This window comes from Anas platyrhynchos, chromosome 2 (assembly GCF_047663525.1).
Source record: "Anas platyrhynchos isolate ZD024472 breed Pekin duck chromosome 2, IASCAAS_PekinDuck_T2T, whole genome shotgun sequence".
Taxonomy (NCBI): domain Eukaryota; kingdom Metazoa; phylum Chordata; class Aves; order Anseriformes; family Anatidae; genus Anas; species Anas platyrhynchos.
In genome coordinates this window covers 155,702,087-155,724,966 of record NC_092588.1, presented here as the reverse complement: position 1 = coordinate 155,724,966, position 22,880 = coordinate 155,702,087, and the positions used below count along the sequence as shown (strand labels likewise).

General features: G+C 37.4%; 1 long non-coding RNA gene across 4 annotated transcripts; it reads right to left on the bottom strand.

Annotated features, from left to right (window-relative positions):
- Positions 1-236: 236 nt before the first annotated feature.
- LOC106014850 (uncharacterized) lies at positions 237-13,337 on the bottom strand. 4 transcript variants are annotated; one of them, XR_005263824.2, is made up of 6 exons: positions 13,139-13,337; positions 12,337-12,499; positions 10,596-11,658; positions 9,655-9,764; positions 8,676-8,792; positions 237-2,509 (listed from the first exon to the last, which is right to left on the bottom strand). It is a non-coding gene; the product is annotated as an uncharacterized lncRNA (long non-coding RNA). The 4 variants fall into 4 exon arrangements; XR_011807134.1 differs by lacking the exon at positions 8,676-8,792; XR_005263823.2 differs by lacking the exon at positions 10,596-11,658 and having other exon boundaries at positions 13,139-13,332.
- Positions 13,338-22,880: the final 9,543 nt, after the last annotated feature.

The following is a 22,880-nucleotide window of genomic DNA, read 5'->3' as shown; positions in this document are numbered from 1 at the left end:
CTTCTCTTGAGGAGGAGGATTGAAAGCAGCAGAAAAGGTTAGACCCAATACGTATAGCACAGAAATCAAGAATCAGTACTATGTACTGCTTAGAGTTTTAGAGTATGTTGTAGTTCTGTGAAGTTAATAGAACAGCTTAAGGAGAAAAAAAAAAAAAAAAAAAAAAAGACCCAGATGCAGACATCTGTTAACAATAGAAGCTGACATGATACATTTATGTATTGCACAAAACGTAATCAAGATTCAATCTGGTAGGTTTTATTTCCAATGTTGTTAAGAATTCAAAGTACATTTTCATGTACATGATCATTTTACTTAAAAAACATCTGTCTTTCAGACATTTGTACTGAAATGGATGTGTTTCACACCAGATAGATTCTGTTATTGCTACTGTTCTCACCCTTTAAAAAGTATAAAAGGTCAGCCTAATAAACTGGCAGGCCACTAATGCATGTTTTGCAATGCATTTTATTCCTTATAGGAAGGGTTGTTCTTACTTTCTCTTCATTGACTACTGAACATTGCAAACCGGAGGACAAGTATATACATCCCTTTCTTACTAATGCAAGAAGATTCAGTGCTGAAATAAATACCCATTTAGAAATTTGAGTCTGAGAGATCTCATTACACTAAAGACAGCTTGAGAATCCATTTTTACAGTAACTGATAAAAACACATATCAAGAGTAGGAACAAAGAAAGGTAAGTGAAACATTTCTTAGGCCATAAGACCAAGAAACTTGAAGTTAATAGAAAAATCAAGATCATATTCTGTGTCTTTAATATGTATTGAAAATAACCAGTAATTTTGATAAACTTTCAAAAATATGAAAAAAAAAGATACAAATTTTAAACAAAGCAAAATTAATTAATAGGATCATTGGCCAATCTTATGACTCTTAGTGCTTAAAATGTTTGAAAAAGCTGTAGGCAGCAGGCTATGATGACTTCAGAAAATGAAGGAATGAGTCCAATACCTATAAAATGTCCTGTAATTTTATCAGTCTAGCTGAAGAATCAGGAACAGGAAGTATAGTATCAGTTACTGGGACATTTAGCACATATGCATATTTTTCTACATATAAAGAGAACAAAGCTATCTCCACAGGTAAAAGGGTGAAGGTGCATCAGTACTTGAGAAAAAGGGAAACCTATGCCCATGAGTCCTCCCTGGATGTTCACTGCTACCCTGAGAATTCTGGAGCAAAAGTTAATGCTCACAGGTATTATTGATATTTCAGTGACAACTGAAATTGTATGTCTTTGTGTTTGTTCATTCACCTGAAAAGACAACTGAAATAATACTGTCCTGGCTTTAGACTCATACACCTTCTTGATTCTTACCTTCCATTTGCTTTCCCTTGACCCTTTATGTTGGTATTTTACCTTCAGAAAAACCCATGGGCTTTCCATTCAGAGCTTCAGACTCCCTCAGATTTCTTCTCAAACTAAAAATCTATTCTCATCCCTCAGAGATAGCAATACAAACATGGCCAGTAAGGTTAATTGCTTTTTACAGGCACCACAGCATCAAAGAAATATTTGTCTCCCTCTTCTCAGCTTCGGCAGTTCCCTGTGAAATAAGTTCTAAACACGTGTGGAACAAAGGAAAAGCCTCCCTCTTTTCCATGTTCTGTACAATTTGTACCCTTGTTGACAATGTCGCTGTGAGCAACAGAAAAAGAAGGACCTTGATAAGAAGTATTTATTCTAAATGAAAGGAAGTAGCCTTAGGACTTCAATTATAATTTTTCAACAGAATGGATGATAGAAGCTTGGAGAGGTACAGGATGGAAAACCTCTTCTTCCTGAGCTATTCAAACAAACAGGTGGGGGGAAATGAACAGAACAGACAAAATAAACATGATGATAGTACCCCAAAATGCAGCAAGAGTCTTAATCAGGGTGGGGGCTGCAGAACTTGAGTGTTTTCATTAGAAATGAGCATGTTTATTGCTGGAGAAAAAAATGAGTTTTCACACTGACAAAGAACTAAGGTAACAATATGTACCTCAAAAACAATATGTTATGGATAAACTCTGCATGTGCTTGACTGAAATTAATAAAGTTGAGAAAAAATTCCAAGGTGACATTGTGAATCAGGAAGTGCATAATATCCAATGATTCCAGATGTCCTCCCTCATGAACATCCGGAAAGATACTCAACAGTTCAGCATGAAGACTCAGGATTTCAGCATGAAGTTTTGAAGAGTTGTTGGTGTTTAACCTTTGTTATGTTAAAGAAAATTGTATTTATGACATTAAGGTAGCATTTTCCTTGTGGCCAGAATGTTCATAGATTGAGGTTGAAACTGAAGAGTGTTATAACTACATTTGTAACTTCCTTTTATATTTCTTTGTTCCTAGCATGACTTCTTCAAAATTTCCCAGTTTTTGTGTCAGAATTCATGGCTTCTTTCTGGGATCTTTCATTTTGAATTATCTTTGAATTTCAGTTTCTATGTTTCAGACAGGTTTATTTTTCTTTACTTCTCATTTAAAAATTCTATCTGAAAAAAATATATAGATATTATATTACAGATATGTATTAATTAATCATCTAGGGAATCCAGAAGAATAATTTCACAGAATGAAAATTACCATTCCAAACAGCAGCAGGAAAACAGGCAAGAAAATTCCCTTATCCTTCAAAAGATTATCAGGAGTTCATCAATAAATCTGGGTTTTTAGGTGAATTTTTAAAGTGAATTTTGGATCAGGTAGTTATTCAAGCCCAAAATACCTTAACCAGGAGTTGAACAATTCTAAGAAAACACAATTCATAATAGCACACAATCCTCAGAAATAGTTTTTATGCTGAAGGAAACTGAGTACATACATCAGAGGAGAGGAAAGATTAGCAACCTCTTAGCATCAGAGAACTCTGACATGCCCCATTCATATCTGCTTTCCCCTCTGGGTGGAAATAAAGTTTAAATGATATTGCGTCATCTAAAGAGACTCTAATAAGAACAAACATAGATTAAAACTTCTTATTAGAAAAAAAAAAAAAAAAAAAAAAAGAGGGAGGGTGAACATTACAGGAATGAATAGTAAGAGTAGGAAATGTATGAAAACAAAAATTGAAAATAAAAATTGAATAATTTAGACTGGAAGAAAAGTATAAAATGACATGTAAACATCTGATGGAAACTTATTTTCCTAATTCAGGGAGTGGCAGACAGAAGTTTGCCATACCAACGCTTCCCTTTGCTACCAATATCTAGAATATTCTGGATTACCATAACTGTACAAAACTCACTATTCAAAGAATGTGAGAATAATCAGTCATCAGCAGCAAATGTCTGTATTTACACAGAATGCAAGACAACACTACAATAATAATAATTACTAGACAATCAGGGTGAGTAGGTAATGACTGAATTTCACGTCACCAAAGGACAGAGTTACAATATATTAAAAATGAGATTAAAATGGATGTGCAAGGTCTTCCAAAAATAGCAGGAAAAAAAGATTTCAGAATATCAATGACAATTTTACAGAATTGTAAGGAACAATTAGTAGTTGTTTCTGAAGAGACAACAGGCATTTTTGGACTCGTTATAATTTTTTCTACCTTTAATACAAAGAGTATAGGAAACTAATCAGCTCAAAAAGAACTATACTTCTTTCATTTAGGAAATTAGAAAATCCCTGCATTGTGTCCATTAGTCTCTTGTAAAAAAAATCTATTATTAAATAAATAAATAAGTAAAGACAACGTCCAGAAAGGTTTAAGATCTAATTTTATGAAACTATTAAAAGTGATGTGAAATGTACCATTAGATGTGTTAATTTGATCACTGAAATAAACAAACTCCTTCTTCTAGAAAATAATAAAAAACAGTGATAATAATTGTAATATTCATAGAGCTGCCAGACAATGCATTGTATATGAGTCAATCAAAATTAAATATTTTAGCAAGAACAATGGCAATTAGATGAGATGGATACCTAGAAGCTATATAACCATTTGGCTTTGTTTGTTTCCTGAAAACAAGAAATAATATGGAAAGAGGGAAGGGACCTATTTCATATGACTTTATTAATGTGTACAGATGGATACAGAGACATAATATTTTTACATACATATAAGTATGTATTTATCTTACTAATAAAACCTATAGGCACAGTTTATTATGTCCTTTCTACGTGAATAAATTTACATGTCTAAAAAGAAAGGAGATTTCTGTAGATGCCATTTTGGGAGCAAAATTGGTTTTGGTATTAAATTCAGAACATGTTCGTTTTCCGTAAGGATCCTTGAATTTTCATACCCATTGAGGGAGCTTTCTTGGACTGGCAAGATAAAACAAGCAGCAGTGATCATATTAGATGCTGAATACTGTCTTAGACATGAAACCCCTCAGTCTCAGATACAAAGGTATAATGATCAGGGAAATGAACATAAGAAAATGTTCATTCAGATGGCGTTGTTTTTGCACTATATGATACCTGAAGGCAGTATTTCTAAATATGCAGATAATGTTCATCTCTGGATAAAAGTCAGCTAGAAAAAAATATTTACCAACAAGTGTCAACAATTCTAAGAGGGTTAAGCAGGGTTTATATGTGTATGCAATTTAAGTGGGTTTGTCCTGGTTTCAGTTAGCACAGAATTAATTTTCTTCCTAGTAGCTGGTGGAATGCTGTGTTTTGGCTTAGGATGAGAAGAGTGCTGATAACACCCCGATGCTTTAATTGTTGCAGAGCAGTGCTTATACTAAGCCAAGGACATCTCAGCCTTTTGCTCTGTCCTGCCAACGGGCAGGCTGGGGGTGCAGTAAGAGCTGGGAGGGGACAGACCCAGGACAGGTGACCCAAACTAGCCAAAGGGGTATTCCATACCATCTGACGTCATGCTAAACAATATATAGGGGTGGCTAGCCGGGGGAAGGGGGCCGGACTGCTCGGGGTTAGGCTGGGCATCGGTCAGCGAGTGGTGAGCAATTGCATTGTGCATCACTTGTTTGTACATATTATTATTATTTCCCTATTATCACCATATTATTATTATTGTTATTATTGTTATTATTATTTTGTTATTATTATTTTCCTGTCTTATTAAACTGTCTTTATCTCAACTCACGGGCTTCACTTTCCATTTCTCTCCCCCGTCCCAGAGAGGGAGGGGGGAGGGTGAGCGAACGGCTGCGTGGTGTTTAGCTGCCGGCCGGGTTAAACCACGACAGGGTTAAAAGGCATGCACTGTATTAGAGAAACAGCAAAAGCAAGGACTTCATTTTCCATAAAGAATGAATATACAACAAGGTTGAAATACTTCCAGCTGAGATAATCAAATTAAATGTTTGTGAAGGCTAGTTATGGCATTCCCAAGATCAACAAGATGTAATGTTTCTTGTATTGTCTTCCAACATCTGACCCTGCAGCGATTCCAGATTTCTCATAAATGGCCCTCCTATTCAACCATTTGTTTAAACATCCAGTTCATCATATCTCTGAGCTTCTCCTCTATGTGGTATGTTCAGGGACTCAGGTGTAAGGTTTTGCTTTGCACAGACTGTCTGACAACAACCTACTGGGTACCTTTTCCTTTGGAAAGCTGTAATAATGCTTACTTCATGCACTTTTTTTTTTAAATGTATTTCACAACTTAGATGGTCTGATATTACTTTTGAATTACATGAATTAAAAATTAATGACATGATAAAGCTGAGAGACCTGGGGTTGCTCAGCCTAAAGAAGAGAAGGCTCCGGGTTGACCTCATTGTGACTTTTCAGTAATTAAAAGGGGGTTGTAAAAAGGATGGAGAGCAACTTTTTGCTCAGTCAGATAATGACAGGACACAGGGGATGGCTTTAAATAAAAAGAGGGGAGATTTAGCTTAGTGGTTAGAGAATAATAGGGAAAGTATGAGAATTTAAGAGAACAATTTGTGGATCAAGCTTGAAACAAATTTTTAAGCTATTTCTGCAAGCAGATGAGAAGCATCTTGTGAGACATGGCAGGGAAACCCACAGACGTAAATATCATTGTAAGTAGCACAATCCTCTAACCTGCCAATGTCTAAACCTAACAGGGATTACTTTTCTGTGCACAACTACTGTCTTCAAGTGCAAAAAACATAGTGTATTTATCCCTTAAGCAAAGGACAAGGATAAAAGAAAGACAGAAGCTAACAGGTTTGGATTTGTTAGCATTAGAAAGCAGAAAGCAGCACCATTATGGTCTCTGAGCACTTGAAGAGAAACTGCCACTTAATTCATATTCTGACTGACTGACATTGGTAATCATGGCAGGAGTCACTAGTCATTTTTATAATTCTACTAAAAGCAAGAATTAGTAGTCATCATTAACTGTCTCAGACACCCAAATGGCATTCACCTACTCATCTCTCCCATTAGAAGAAAAATGGGACAAGAACTTTGTATTTCCCATGAAAAACTCAGAGGCAACGGAATGGAGAACTCTCTATTATGAACTGTTTGTTATATCAGCTGCAAAGCTTCTCTGCATTTCTGTAAAGGTATCCATTAATGAATTCAGGACCTATCTTTTGTTTCTCTCATATCTGCTAGATGCCTAAAAGATTGCTAAGGGATGAGTGTAAGTCATGTTCAGGCAGAAGGGCAAATACAGAGCTACCACAACCAGGACAGGACTTCCTAGTACACATTCATTACCACATTAATGTCAATTTTGTTTCACTTACCTTTTTGTAGAGAAAACAAACAAACAAACAAAAACAAACAAGCAAAAACATTAGAAACACAGATATTGAAACATACTTACTCAAACTGCCCCTGTCACAATTTTTCCAATGCTTGGGAGAAAGAGAAATTTTATTTGACAGACTTTGAATAGGTAATGTTATCCTTGCTCTGTTCATTTTTAAAAGATTATCATGAATAAAGTCTTCCCTTCATACAGAACTGGTTCAAACATCAAATCTATCTCACTCACTGTTCATTTCACAGCTGCTGTGAGTCTTCAAAGCATTGTGTAGTCCATTTCTTTCACAAGCACCATGATGGGAATGTTCTCAACAGAGGAATTTGTCCAGAAATTCAGGTTTTAACACTGGGAACCTCACACAAAGAAGAGAAGCTAGTTTTTTTTTTTTTTTTAAAAATCATCAGTGACCCCAGGTCCTTGTGCTAGGTTTGTATCTCTGTTCAGAAACATATTGAGTCTTTTCCCCAGACCTTTCAAAAGTCTTTCTTAGGGAGAAAATGATCTTTCTGCCCAGAGCTGTTTGTTCAAGATATATTTAGAACTAAGGCTATCTTTGTGGCAGTGACAATATCTAAGATCCTAACACCAGCTAGCCTGGCCTACTCTCTATATCAAGATTTGCTGAGTTATGCCACACAGAGGCAGCCTTTCTCCCAGTTTCAGAAGAAGGTACCAAGGTACAGAAGATGTGCACTTCTTGAAAAGTAAAGCATGTTTCTTCTCCCAAGAAACACAGCCTACGCAAACCTTACTCAAAAATTCAGCTATAGTGGCTGTAACACTTCAGAATTTTTTTCTGAAAATTGAGAAAGACAGAGCACTGCAATAGTATGTTGTATAGTTAGAATTTTCCTCTTGTCTCTTTGTTCTGGCAGAAAATAGTTGGCAGAAGAAACCACAGGACAAGAGAAATATGGTAAAATATCTGTGGATTTGCATATCCCTCTAAGTTTATAGTTTATGCTGAACACAATCTTCTTGTTTTTCCTATGTCTATACAATAGTGCTTAAACTTTTATGCTACTACATGAATTGAGAATACTGATTGCAAAGCTTTCCAAAGGTTAAATTAACAACGACAGCAAATGAAGGTAATTTCACCTGAATCTTTTTCACCTTTTCCTCTCTCTGTCTCTCTCCCTATATATATGAAAATATATATATGTATAAATATATACATGTAACACCTAAAACCTCCAAACTTTCTGACACTCAATTACTTGGAAAACAGTAAGTCATATATTTGAAAGCTTTTGTTCTTTCCAGTACTTACTGCTGTTTTACTCCAGTATAGGAAGTGTAAGATAACAAGCAGACTGCCAGTATACTGTCAGACCAAATCAGAGGAGCTTGCATCACACAAACTTGCTATTACACCTCACAGGCTGCATCTGCTACTGCAATCATTTCAGGATTTAGAAAGATAATTCTTCTGCTCATTCACAAATCGCTGGCAGACAATGCTCAACAGAATCCTTTAGGATTTACAAAATGTATACAGAACCATTTTATTGTGGCCTCAGAGCAGCAGAAGATTAGCCCTTGGGCCACATATTTTCATTAAGGATAATGCTGAAGACAGGGATATCACCCTATCAAGAGCAGTAACCAGCAGTAACATGTTTCAGATAACATGATGCCTCTCAGGGCAGACCAAGACTACGTATCTGCCTGCAGATGAATCCCTTTTAAGATGCACCATATGCTCAGTCAACTTCAGTGTTTAAGACCATGTGCAAAACACATAAAAAAAAAACAAAAAAAAAAAAACTACTTTGAACAAACACCCTTACACTGCAATAACAGAGAACAACCTGCTATACTGTCAGAAAGAGATATAATTCATCAGCCATTCACACATACATTAACATATATTGTTGTTATTGGTTCTTATGCTCTTCGTGACAGTTAAAAATAGCTAGATAGCATGGAAATTAAAATATCTTGAATTCAGAGAAAACACTGTAATTAAGACTTACCTTAAAATATCTGTCATTAAATATTTCAGTATTTCATTATTTTGCTTGAAGCCACAAATTTCACCATATTTATAATCTCTGGACAATAAATACAATTCAGATAATGGGAGCACACATCTGAAAAATAGTATATCTGCGTTTTGTTTTAGTCCCCAAAGCTAACTTTATATGTTACAGATGTTTAAAGGGAACTGAAAAGATAAAGATCCAGATTTGCTTCTGCTTCAGCAGGTATTTGAAAGCCGACAAGAAACACAGTAATAAGTAAAACGCCTCCTTCTCTCTCTGACCAAGTTATTCCCATTTGGCTTCTTTGAAAGATAAAAGAGGAAAAATTTGAAGTCTTTCACTCTAGTTGAAATAAAGAATCATCTTGAACATATTATCAAAGGTGAGCAAAGACAAGGGCTCGTTCAAACCCTATGCCTACTTATTAACACATTCATAGGCATGTCTCATTGATAGGCTTCCACCCTGAAGCTCACATTCCCTCTTTCTCCAGCATCCTCTATGCCAAGTACTTCTGCAGGCACTAACAGCTCAACATGATTTAATTACAGAATTTAATCATCAAAACATCTCTCATAATCTTTTCCCAAAAAGCCACAGTTAACACAATAAGCAACAAAAGATTGCTAGGGAAAAATAAATAATTAAATAAATAAATAAATAAATAAAACAAAAATAATAAAAAGTTAATAAATGAAACTTCTGGGCTAGATACAGTTTGTTGTGCATCACACCAGCCTTTATGTGAAGGAAGGATACTCAAGTACCAAGTTACTGGAGATAATTATGCTAAAGTTTCTGGAGAAGAGGTATTATCCACCTTCCCCTCCATCGGACCAAAGGAGAAGGCTGTCAGATCAGAGACCACTTGTGAAGGATTTTGTTTCTCTTGGTCAGCTGTCCTCATTAAAGAGGATGAGAGACAAATGTCTGGCAGGGATAGATAGACTTTTCTACCCTTTGATCTCACCCTGTCTTTGAAGATCCTGACTGCCATTAGTGGGAGCTTACTGAACACAGCATATCTTTCCAGACATATACTGTAGATTCACAGGGACCTAGCCTGGAGACACACAAATCCTGGAGAAAAAAAAAATAAATAAATAAACTCCATCAGACAGAGTATTAAAACTAATTTAAAGAAAAGAAAGGGAGCAATTAGTAATGAATTAATATTTTACAGATCACTACAGACAAATGTACTCATGATATTTCCAACTTACTAGAACTGAGAATAAGGAGGGTTGGCAAATGCTCAGTAAGCTTTTAATTATGGACAGATTCTAAAAAGAAATACAGCTTCCTTCAGACTCCTAGCTTTCAAGTTAACACACTCTTGTGTTCAACATATCAGTGCCCCAGCTTGCACTCAATACCGTAATATAAGTGTAGAGAGATAAGATTATCTGTACTGGTCCTAAAAGATGCTTGTAGAATCCATTGCAACTTTTGTGGGAGAAAAGGATAAGCTGGCAAATAGGACTCAGATGTTTAAAATACATTAAAATCCAAATATACTTTGTAATTCAAATATCTTAACTAGAAAGAAAAATTGTTGAAAACACTGATGTAAACATTCACAAGTAGATTTACATCAAGAAAGCAAATATACCCAAAGTCTGAAGGCCTGAAGTCTAAGGGAGTGTGGTAACTGCCTGGTTCCCAAAGTACCCCTTGTAAGGAACAAGATGGCCTAAATGACCATGTGAATGCAGGAAAACAGTTTGTCTTTGGTAAATATTTAAATCTGTAAATATCATATTCCTTTCCCACTCCTCCTTTTCTTCCTCTAGAAAAGCATTGTTTACTAAGCCAGATTAAGTCAGCTTGTTAAACTGAAAATTTAAATTAAATCGACATACAATTTGAATAATTACAGGCTCTGCAAAACACACAACACAACACACTTACCTGCTTAGCACTGACACTTGCTTATCATTTATCCTATAGCACAGAAGCCATGACAATGAGTCCCTATTGTGTGAAGCTAAGGAACACAAAACTTTTGATCTGTAAACATTTCCACTCAATTTCTAATCACAGTTCTGCCATATCTCGGTAGTTCACAACATTTTTCTCTCTCCATATCTCAGTAGTTCACATTGTTTCTCTCTCTCTCTCTCTCTCTCTCTCTCTCTCTTTTTAATCACTCTGTTAAAATCAGAATTTTATTTTTTGAGAGTAAGAGAATGGCTGAGGTGGGAAGTGGCCTCTGGAGGTCATCTGGTCCAACCACACGCTCAAGAAGGGATACCTGGAACAGGCTGCTCAGGACTATGTCCAAGCATCTTTGAACATCTCCAAAGAGAGAGACTCTACAGCCTCTCTGGACAACCCATATCAGTGCTCCATCACCTGCAGAAAACAGATGTACTTTCTGATATTCAGATGGAAACTCTCAGATATTCAGTCTGGGTATCATGAAAAGGTTTTCCAGCAAGAGGGTGGTCAGGCACTTGAACAGGTTCCCCAAGGAAGTGGTTGTGGTACTGAGCTTGCCAGAGTTCAAGAAACATTTGGACAACACTCTCAGACACATGATCTGAGTTTTTTGTTTGTTTCTTTTGTTTTGTTTTGTGTGGTCCTTTTGGAACCTAGGAGTTGGACTCCATGATCCTTGTAGATCCCTTCCAACTCAGATATTTTATGAATCTATGATTCTCTTGTGTGCCAGTTTGTGTCCATTGCCTCTTGACATGGCACAAAACACCCTCCTCTTCTCAGTTTGTCTTGATCTTGAAACTGAAGCAGTACATAAAGTTAGATCTGTCTTTTCGGCTGTTCAAAAGTACAGTTCGACTTTCAGAGATCAGTAATACCATAAAAAGATTATACAGGACCATGGAGAGGGCTAGAGTGAAATATGCTGCAAGCACAAAGTTGTTGAAGACTCACAATCTACTTGAACGTGACTTTCGTACAAAATGAAGAGGAGAAACCATATTCTGTAGGTATCAGTTTCAGAGTAATTTGCCTGATTTTCATGTAGAGAAAATAAATTGAGTGAAAACATACTAAAAAAAAAAAAAAATGTGATTTTTTTTCCAATAATATAAATGACGATGAAGGTCAGTAAGACCATTTAAGCTATTTAAGCATCTCAGGTAAGAATAAAACTAGTTAGTAAGGCATATCTAATCAATACCTGCTTTCTTTTGGAGACAAGCCGCAGCACAATGTCAGTTTTTCAGGCTGTTAAGAGCTGAGTAATTTTCTTTAAAGGTTTTACACTTTACAGTCAACACTGTATATGCAAAGTATTTCTGTTTCTTTCCTCTTGGTGTTTTCCAGCCTGCTAAAGGCATACATCCCATTTATCATCCATATGACTGATAAGAAATTCATACAGGTGCTTTAACAGCTGAATCTCTCTGAGCAAGTTTTCTCCCACTTTTTAATATAAAACAGGTTAGATGACCAAACTATTTGAAATACCCTCATTTACAAGTGGCAATCCAAGAGGCAGGTCACACTAAAAGATCTGGGGTTTGTAGTAGAGTCATACTGACAGTTGACACATGAGGCATGAGGGTTATTATAGGGCTTAGAAAGTGTAAAGAGTTGTAGCTGTGCATTGACTTAATGTATTCAAAAGTAACACGTGGCCTCCATGTATGGCCCTCCCCACTCAGAGGTGAATGTGACCACTTACCTACTACACTTAGCTCAAGAATTCAGCTTGGTTCTTCTGAAATATTCCCTCTGAAAATAATTAAATAATGTTGTAGAAATACTTCTAGGTGTTTTCCTTCCTTCGTTCCTTCCTTCCTTCCCTTTCCTTTCTTTCTTCCAAACAGAGGGCATAGGTCTTCCTCCTTTGCAGTTAGGACATGAAGCAGAAAAAAGAAAATAAAAGAGGGTTGGACTACCCCAATTACAAGCTGTCCTTCCAAGAGCTAGTAGGGTTCCTACAAGGGTTCCTTAAGCACTTCTCTCCAGAGGGACAGCACAATACTTTTTTTGTGCTTTTAGCTATCAATACTTTTAACTATTCTTCTTTTTCCTATGGATCAATGAGTTTGTCTTGTGATCTCCAACTCTGGTCCATCCAAAGACCAGGAAACCTGACTGAAGTATGAGGTTCCCTGTGACCTGGAATACCTGGGTGACCTGGTGATGACACTGGTGTTTTCTCTGATTACAGTAGCTGCGTAAAAGAAAGTCAAAGTCACATGCTGCAGTGGCTCAGATGCCCAATATCTAGACAGTCTATGAAGACAGTCTTTTTCACAACCTTCCTTCCAGTTCTGTCTGCACATCTATCTAAAATTTTGCGTACATCTTTTGAAATATTTAAGGGCATGTGGAGTCTCACTACAATAATGTAAGTAAATGTCCAAATAGTAGTTGCTGGCTAAATTCACCAGCGTAAGAAAGTCACACTACCTAAACATTGCAGCCTCCAGATTAGACAGCAAGTAAATTCCAAGCAAAAGTTGTTCTTTGAGATTTACCTGGGAAAAGGAAGAGCCTTTTTCAGGAAGTCTCCCTTCTCTGGAAAAGACTCCTGTTAAGCAGTATTTTGCTTCTTGTCAAGGGCTTCTCTGAAAAAACTCCCATACTTCCAAAGAAGACAAAGACTAGAAAAGTAGAGTCATCTTAAAGAAGGAAAGCAGCAGACACAGACAGCAGGTGTGATTGGCAACAAGTGTAACAAACAGATGCAACTGGTGACAAACCTACCCAGTGGGCCTGAAAGGTATCAACTCTAATTTGCAAGAGCAATTATCAGCAGATAACATAGTCATCAAACTCAACAGTACTGCTAAAAATCTCCTAATCAGTAGCAATGTAGATATTTGAAGCTGAAATAATGCAAAATTCCAGAAACAAGCCATTATTATTTTGTGACTCAACCAGGATCTGAACCCAAAAAGAGGGAATTCATGTGTTTAACACAAATCTGTAATGAGCAATTGCCTATACCCCACCTCTTCATCCAAAACATACTTGGTTGGGTCATTAAAATCACATAGGCTTGCTCAAGACACACTGTCTATGAAATATAATGAATAGGGATACCTGGTCTTAATGGGAAGCCTAATGAAATTAAAACTATTTTAATCCACCCCTCTAAATTGTTTATCTTCAGTCACTTCCAGCTGTTACTTCTTGGACATCGCCATTCTTCCATCTGAAGCTTTTTTTTCAGTTCCAGGATATTTTAGTTTGGTTGTCCTTTTCTGCATAACATCTCTAATATTTCCACACTTTTTTATTAATTTTGTTTTTCATTTGTACAGGGAAAAAGCCATGATTCAGCTTCTTTCTTCTTGTATCCCACTAACTTCAAAAACCTCCTCCCTGGCTAAACCAAGCCTTACATTGTTCACTGTGATCAGAAACATCACTACCTTTTTCTCCTAAACTATTGCATTATCCAGACTGACACCATCTTATCATTTCTCTGTGTGCTGTTTCTTTTTCTGTCAAATATCAGTCATTTGTCTTGTCTCCCACTATAAAAAGTGGCAAAGGAAATGGGGAGCAGACAAGAATACTTTAAGTGGGAAGCAATTTGTAGGGGTTGACAGTAATAAGTACTTAAAAAGAAAGAAAAAAAAAGAAAAAAAAAAAAAAAAAAGATGAAAAACTTGAATTCATACCTTGGCAGCAAAACAAAAGCCAGGGAATTGAGCTGTAGAAGCACAGGTGTTCAGATGTTCTCCAGTCCAGGCTCAGGCAGCAGCCATGGAGCTCCCTTGAGAATTCTTCTGTTAAAGGAGGAGGAACCTTGCTTGAGATGCAGCCTTCTAGCTCTACTTTACAACTGATTTCTCTGGAGCAAGGTGGTACTACTTGAAAATCCTTCATCTTATTATATTTAGTGAACTTTAAAAATCATGGAGTATCAGCTGACATTTTGAGTTGGCAAAGAGGATTTTCGAAGTTCATCTCTACCTTCCAACTGTCTCCTGAATCCCTATTGCTGGGAGTGGTCACAAGCAAGTACATTGGCCATTCTGGCTTTCCAGAAGTTCTTCATAAATACCTGTAGACATAGCTCTTTTCCACCTAATTCCTACTAAAAAAAAAATATATATTTAAAAAAATCCCACTGTCAAAAATACTGTCAAAAGTCTTCTGCTTGTAATGACAACCAGTTATTTTCCTCTTTGCTCTGTGCTCGCCCGCCCACCAGTGTCCAATCTCTATCTGCTATGCTTTTTCTTATCATTTCCATGGGAGAGAGTATATTTTTTGTTCTGGGCTGCACAGCAGAATCACAATCCATGATAAAGGCTCAGAGGCACTATAATAATAGATAGTAAAAATAATAAATGTATTACTGGTGTATGAATCAACCAGTACGTGTTCTCACTGATATTTTGCATGCAAAGTAAAAAGCTGGTTTGAGTACAAAAGGCATTCAGATTAATCATGTCAAAAGCAAACTGGTGCTTATACAGGATCCAAAACCTTAATATATTTGACTTTGAAAAGGCTAAGTTCATTCTCTAACTATCAAAGCCTGCAGCAGCCTCTACACTGTCCCTGGGAACATATTGTAAATTTACTGTTCTGACAGATGATCGTGAAGATGAGGAAATGATCCAGAAAAGTGGCATTGATTTTGAAAAGCAGAAGAATTTGCCAGTCACTGCATGTTGCTAAGCTGAAGGGGAAAAGAAAAAAAAATCCACCTTCCATCAGCTCTCAGCATGTCACTCACAAATATCAACGAGACACGGCATTTATAGTGTTTGTGTAAAGAACGGGGAATGATTTAGACTGCATCTTTCCACTAAGAGCAATTTGGATGAGACCTTAAATACAAGGAACCTCTTCACCTGATTTCACAAAATAAGCTGTGTGATCTTTTTCTTTGGGCAACTTGTGCTTTTCAACTGTAGCCTGTGGTCCATTTGAACAAATGCAGGAAAAAGATTTTACAGAAAGGAAAAACTCTATGACCTGAGTGAGTCTGCAACATACACTGAGTGAGTCTGCAACATACACTGCAAGCAGGTGTTTTTCAGATCCTTCTCACAGATGATATGCCTTTTAGAGGATTAAATCTCAGCCCCCAGCCTGGAATTTGTTAACGAGAGTTGAAGAGGAAGAAGCAACCAGCATAAACAACTTTTATGGCAAGCTTGTGTAGGGACACCAACTAAATTGTTTATTATTTCCTCACTCAAAATATTGTGAATTTATAAGAAAACCTAGCTGATGTCTTTCACATGCTCAGTATGTTCCTAGAAAAATCTGATGTTATATACACTCACCAAATTTCAACACAGAAATTTTCCACTTGCTTTGTGTCCAGAGGAAGGAAAGAGCTGACTGCCTAGCAGGCACAAAACATTTAACCCTTTCACAGAAGAATTCCTGGATAATACATTGTAGAAAAGGCAGAGGTTTCAGGTCTTTTAGAGTCCATGTATTTATACAATTCTGCAGACAGTGCCTGAGCCCAATTAGAAATCCACTGATAATTAACAAGTATGTAAATCCACAGGTAGCAGCTGTTTCTTTTGAGATAAACCATCTCTGTACTTTATGCAAACACTTTACTGTGCTATTACCTATAATATGTACTCTGCATCATAGATTGAAGATTGAAGTTTGAAGAAACAATTAGAAGTATTAAGCTCTGAACACTGAAATAAAGGCTTCCCCGCATCTTTGTTTTTTTCCTTTTTTTTCTTTTTTTTTCCCCTCCTTTACACTTTTAACCCTTAGGTTTCCAACACAACAATTTTCCACAGACACCAAAACATCTGTAAACATTTGTTAGAGAGTGGAAAACTGAGGTACAAAATTGTCAGAAGATTCATTCATGATCCTATAACATGTCAGATGTGGAGCAGACTATTTTGGGACTGAGCAATTTATAACAATAATATTTTCAGGAGTCCTGACTTGCAGTCAAGAACCCTTTCCTTCCTACTTTCTTTCTACGGTTTCATTTTCCTTCTTTATTTGCAATATTACATTGTTTAGGGATATACTTAAAAACAGACAGCTTTTTGATCTTATATTAATAGCTTCATATTTGGATACCCTTTTTAACAGATAGGAATCTGTATTCCAAGTGTCTCTTTTAAAGTAATGGGGAGGAAGAGAACAAGAGAACACAGACTCACACAAATATTACACATTCAATTTGATCTCTGGCCAGTCTAGATTCTGACTGTAGCAGTGAATACACCTACAAAGGGAGGTAATAACACTAAAACCCAAAATACAGCACTTCAGCTTGGCAAAAACAAAGGAGTTCAAGTTCTGAAGGCAGAATTATATCAGCATGGAAGATAAAAGATTTTTTTCCTCATAAGAGGATAAAAACAAGCCACCTAAAGAAAGAGGATGACAAACCCAGAGCAAATATCATGCATTAGTAACAGATTTCAATCCTCTCTTTCTATTCCCCCAGGCACCCTGTGAATCTGCAAAAGGCATTTTGCTGTACATCTGAGATACAAGCAAGAATTGATGGCAAAGTTTTTCATAGAGCGGCACTGGATGATGTCCAGAAGAAATTGCCTCCCTCCTTTCACCTCATTTACTCTTTCTGCTGAAGCTTATCTTTAGCTGCTTTTCAGTGCTCCTTCTTGTCTCTCCATGTAGACTATACAATGCCAGTTCAGAGTCAGAGACAGAAGGAGAGGTGATGAAGCAAGTCAAAGCTATCGATTAAGTTCATTAATAAAAGTTATGTGAATCAAGAGTGAAAGATTTGGTTTTGCTTGAAAACAGGAATGGAAGAAGGGCTGAACACTCAAACCTTGTTTTTGCTGTTCAAAAAGCTAGAAAGGCTCGTGCATCAATAGAGTTAAAAAGAAAAAGTGTAAGAACCAGATGTTGTGGTATTTTTGGATGTAATCATAGATCAGGCCACAATGTTTAACAGCTCCTATTTGAAAGCTAATTTCTGAGGGAACAGAATGCATATCATGCACAAGTTTACTGGCTTTTTATTGAGTCCTGTGCAGTGCTGAAAACAAGAGCTTTTCTAAAATTGGTCTGGCTCATTCAATTTTCTTGGTTTAAATCCTCTTATTAAAGTTCACGCAGAATTACATTCTTACTGCAGAATTATACCAAAAAACCTGCAAAGGAAATCATTTAAGTATAGAGGAGGTCAATTTCCCAGTTTTCTTCCAAAGTTGGTTTTATTTTTCATAGAGATTACTACCAAGTTATTTTCTCTTAGTCACTCTGATTTTTCAAGATTTTTTTTTTTTCATGTGAGGATAATGCTTCTACTGTTACTGTTGCTTACGTTCTTTGAGATGAATGAAGCATAAAGGACATAATGTGCCTCTCACTTCACTCATGAGGAATCACAGCAAAATCACCTAGGGGATCAACTAGTAACTTTCTTGGCAACCCAGAAGAAACACTGACACATAGACACAGAAGCACTAGGAGTAGTTATGCACTTGATTTCTATTTCCTGCACATTCTACAATATCATTTCACATAGGGTCCCAAGGAGATGGTATATGAGGGAACAGTCCCTGGCTTTACTGAGAACCAGACACCTGTTTACACCTGTTACCTGTTTAGCAGTGTGCAGACTTTGAAAAAGAAGGAAAAGAAGAGTGAAAGATGAGTGTGCCCATAAAGGCAGTCAGTTCTTGATATCCCAGGACACGCTGAACACTTCCATGCAATATCACTCTTCTGTAGAAGTTCCAAACCCTTGTCATTTGATGAAACACTCAGAAATGCAACATTTTGTGAATAACAAGCCTAATTTATCTAGCTGCCTTCTACACAGTCCATCAGCCAACAAGTACAAAAAGTAGTGTTCAATAATGTATCTTTCCAGACCTCAGATACTACTGAGTTTTGTCCTTAAAAATATCCTATTTCCAGAATATAAATTTTTTAGCTTGAAGTTTCACTGTTGCTTTTTGTTTGTTTGTTTGTTTGGATATGTTTTGTTTTTCCACATGGTAGTTTATTAAAATTCCCTCAAACATCCATCCAGTGGCTGAAGGCTTGTTTTGTTTTTTTTTATATGTCATATTGGAGAACACACACTAATCCAGTTTACCCTGGCAGAAACTAACTGAGGAGCTCGGTACAGGCTCCCACCTGCAGGTGATCAAACTGAATGAAGTTAATGTCTTTAAAATGTCAGTCAGTGAGCTATTAAAATCCCAATGGTTGAGCAGAATTTAATGAGCCGGGGTCCAATTTTACATTAATAGAACTATCAAAAGTCGTGACCATTATATTTTAGTTGTATGCTGGACAAAGACATAAAAATTATGGAGTGTAACAAGATACTGTCTTTTTAATGAAGCTGTTTGTTCATAAAGGGACTTGCTAACTGATTGAAGAGAAGACTGATTTGAAAGCAGTTTTAAGATCTCTCTTGGCCATTATAATCCCCACCAGCAGGTAGCTGATAGAAGACCTACTCAGCTATTTAATTTTAGGCACTTTAGTTTTCTCATTAAAAACTGAAGAACCTTTCATAGTCAAGGGTATGAGTCAAAGGTAGCCAGCTCCAGAGACAAATGCAAAACTTTGCCTCTGCGTGATTTATATAACATGGCAGTAATTCTGACCTAACCCCACCTTACAGTCCTTTGCTAAAAAATAGGTCCTTCACTCCTTGTCTTTCTCTCATATGTATAATCTCAGCACCTCCTTGATACCATCTTCATCACTTGTTACACTCTCTGTTGAGCTGAAACTAAAACTAAACTCACTAAAACACAAAAATTAAAGATCATCCTTCCACATCAGAAATAGTTTTCTGATGATTCAAGATTAAATGCTGTAATGAATGAGTTGGACAACGGCTAGCAGAAGATAAGTGTTGGATTAGGGTTGGTGCAGCTGGGAGGAGTGTCTACTGGTACTGAGATATTATTCCAGCTACTCTGTGCTGCCTGATTATAGGACAGATTTATTGGTGGTTGAAGAGGACTTAAGAGGGCTCCAACACCCTTTGACATCAATCCATGCACCCAGTATTACAGTGACAGTGGTGTAGTGCACAGCCCTTAGCAATTTAGGTCAAATCTGCTATGAATCATGCCTCTTTCTCTTCACTGCAAAGCAGCAGTACAAGAGATATGAATGCATGAAACCCCATAAAAATCCCAAAACTGCCCTAGGGGAGGCTAAAGGTCTGTTTGTAAGCATGTCAATCAACACACTGAAGGCAAACAAAATGCTTGCTACTGAACTAGGGATTATATATGCATCTTATGTACCAATGGGCTCATGTTCAAAAACTGGAGTGAATATTGGAACCTGCTCCAAACATGCAAAGTGAGAGTAAAGGACATGAAATCACATCTACATGATGAATTTGTAATGCAAAGGATTCCCTAGCTTTGCATCTCCTGTGCTTTCAGGTTCCATACTGGCTTTGGCTAATAACATATGTATCTTTGCTGTGCACCAGTGCTCCAAGGCAGCCTTCACAGACATGTCAGATGGCTCTCAAACATGTTGTGACTGGAAAGATCTTTTTTTGGCAGCAGAGAACAGGGGAAGGGAGAGGATGCTTCTGAAAAGCAAAATCCTAAGCATTCTTCTGTCAATAAGCTAATTAACAATTGGCAAGGACATGCTAAATACTACAGAACTTTAATTTTAACAAGATGTTCTTCATTAACCAGACTAATCAAACATGATCAGCACCACAAGAGAAAGCACAGATGACCAAAGAGAAACAACTGTGTCCCATGCTCCCTTTTCTTTGCCAAGGTAATGTCAATCATCTGCCCCTGGGGATGATGCAGTCTCTTCTCCTTGTTGGGAAGTGGAAGGTGGTCACTAAAAAATGGGTGACTAAAGCAGGGAGGTAAAAAACACAGACCCACAAAGAGGGGAATTTATTGCTTACAGACCTATATGTAAAAATAAAGAAAACCAACAACAACACAAAATAATTTTCTGTGTATGTACAGCTTTATAAAATCTCAAGCACGGAAGCAAAATTTAGCCCTCTTTTAGTTAATTCAAAGCAGGAAAGGAAAAGAAAAACAAGAAGAAAAAAAAAAAAAAAGAAAGAAAAATCAAGAAAAAAATCTAGATTTTCTCATAGTCTGAAGGTAACATGTATTTAGATTGGAAAAGAACAGAACTCAAATCATATCCAAGTGCCCTTTCTCAAACATTTCCAGATAATTTCTGATGTTCCCCAGTTTGTTTACTGTTATAATAATGCAATTGCAGGATAGTTCCAGTTGAAAAGGACATCGGGAGGATTCTATTCTAACCTCTTGCTTAAAGCAAGGTCAGCTCTGAAGTCAGAACAAGTTGCTCAGGTTTTTACTCATCTGGGTCTTGAGAACCTCCCAGGATGGAGAGAGCACAGCCTGAGACTGCACAGCTTCTCTGGGCAGTCTTTTCTGCTGTTTGACTGTCCTCATGGGTAAAAAGTTTCTCTTTATTCAGTCAGAACTTTTCTTGCTTCTACTCATGTCTGTTTTCTGTCATCCTCCCACCAACATCATTGTTCTCATTCTTAATATTTATTTCTGCATCCTGTACTTTGTTTAGCATTTTTGGCATCAAAAACACAGCCACTTGAGCCAAGGTTTTACTGAAGATAAAGCCATGCTTGTGTCAAATAAAAAGAAAATATAAAACAAGCCAGGACTGCTCCAGGCTCAGTTAAAAGTCAGAAACAAACTTCATGGTGAATCTCAGCCTCTAACGTTAAGTGAGGAAAGAAAGCCTGTGGTGAAGAGTCCATCTCTGAGGCTATCAAGAAGTGTGACTGACATGTGTGAAGGTCACAGCTACAAAAAGTAGTATTAGCAGGGCAAATGCAGCATGCAAGTTAGAAATCCAAATAATTATCAGGTTCCCTGCTGAACTAACACAGTTCTATTTACTCTAACATTGCCACTCTTGGTATTTGAGACAGCTAGATTAAAGTTATCAGAAATAGGGTTTCATGTCTTCCACTTATAAAATGCTACACATACAAACTTTACAGTATGCCCAAACAGATCTATCTCCTCTCCTGCCACAAAATTGTTTATGTGCTTTTCACACTTCCTAAACTGTATAATATGATGGCTGATTTCTCTGCCTATGAACCAGTTTACCAAGTTTATAGAGGAGAAAGCAATCTAATGTAGAGTATGGCAGGTAAGCACTAAAGCAAATTTTTAATGGTATGTCCTGGTTTCAGTTAGGACAGAGTTAATTTTCTTCCTAGTAGCTGGTGGAATGCTGTGTTTTGGCTTAGGATGAGAAGAGTGCTGATAACACCCCGATGTTTTAGTTGTTGCAGAGCAGTGCTTACACCAAGCCAAGGACGTCTCAGCTTCTCACTCTGTCCTGCCAACGGGCAGGCTGGGGGTGCAGCAAGAGCTGGGAGGGGACAGACCTAGGACAGCTGACCCAAACTAGCCAAAGGGGTATTCCATACCATCCGATGGTATGGATGACTAAACAATATATAGGGGTGGCTAGCCGGGGTGAGGGGTCCGGACTGCTCGGGGTTAGGCTGGGCATCGGTCAGTGGGTGATGAGCAAGTGCATTGTGCATCACTTGTTTTGTACACATTATTAGTAGTAGTACTATTACCATAATTATTGTTATTATTATTTTCCTGCTTTAATAAACTGTCTTTAGCTCAACTCACAGGCTTCACTTTTCCCAGAGGGGGATGGGGGAGGGTGAGCAAACGGCTGTGTGTTGTTTAGCTGATGGCCAGGTTAAACCACAATATGATATAAACCATAATATGACACACTGGCAACAGAAATGCAAGCATGGATTCCCATATGGTATCTGTTAAGGGGCTGGTCATATCCAGGGAGGGAAAAATTAGGCATCTGATGGCAGCCCAGACTAACACTTGCAGCTGAGACTACCACAGCACCTCAGCCAATGCTTTAGGTTACCCAAGTATATTTTGAGGGTTATTACTCTTCTCTGTTTTCCAGGAGCCTTTGTTGTGCTTCAACTTAGAGTGGGTTCAATGGGACTTCACAGCAATGGAGACTTCTGATGCAGAAGTGGGCCCATCCAAATGAGGTTCAACAAGTTCAAGTGTGAGGTGCTGCACCTGGGTCGGGGCAATCCCAGACAGGAGCACAGGCTGGGAGAAGAACTCATTGAGAGCTGTCCTTCAGGAGAAGGATTTGGGAGTTCTGGTGGATGAAAGGCTCAATGTGAGCCAGCAGTGCATGCTCACAGCCCAAAAGGCCAACTGCATGTTGAGCTGCATAAACAGAGTAGTAGCCAGCAGGTGGACGGAG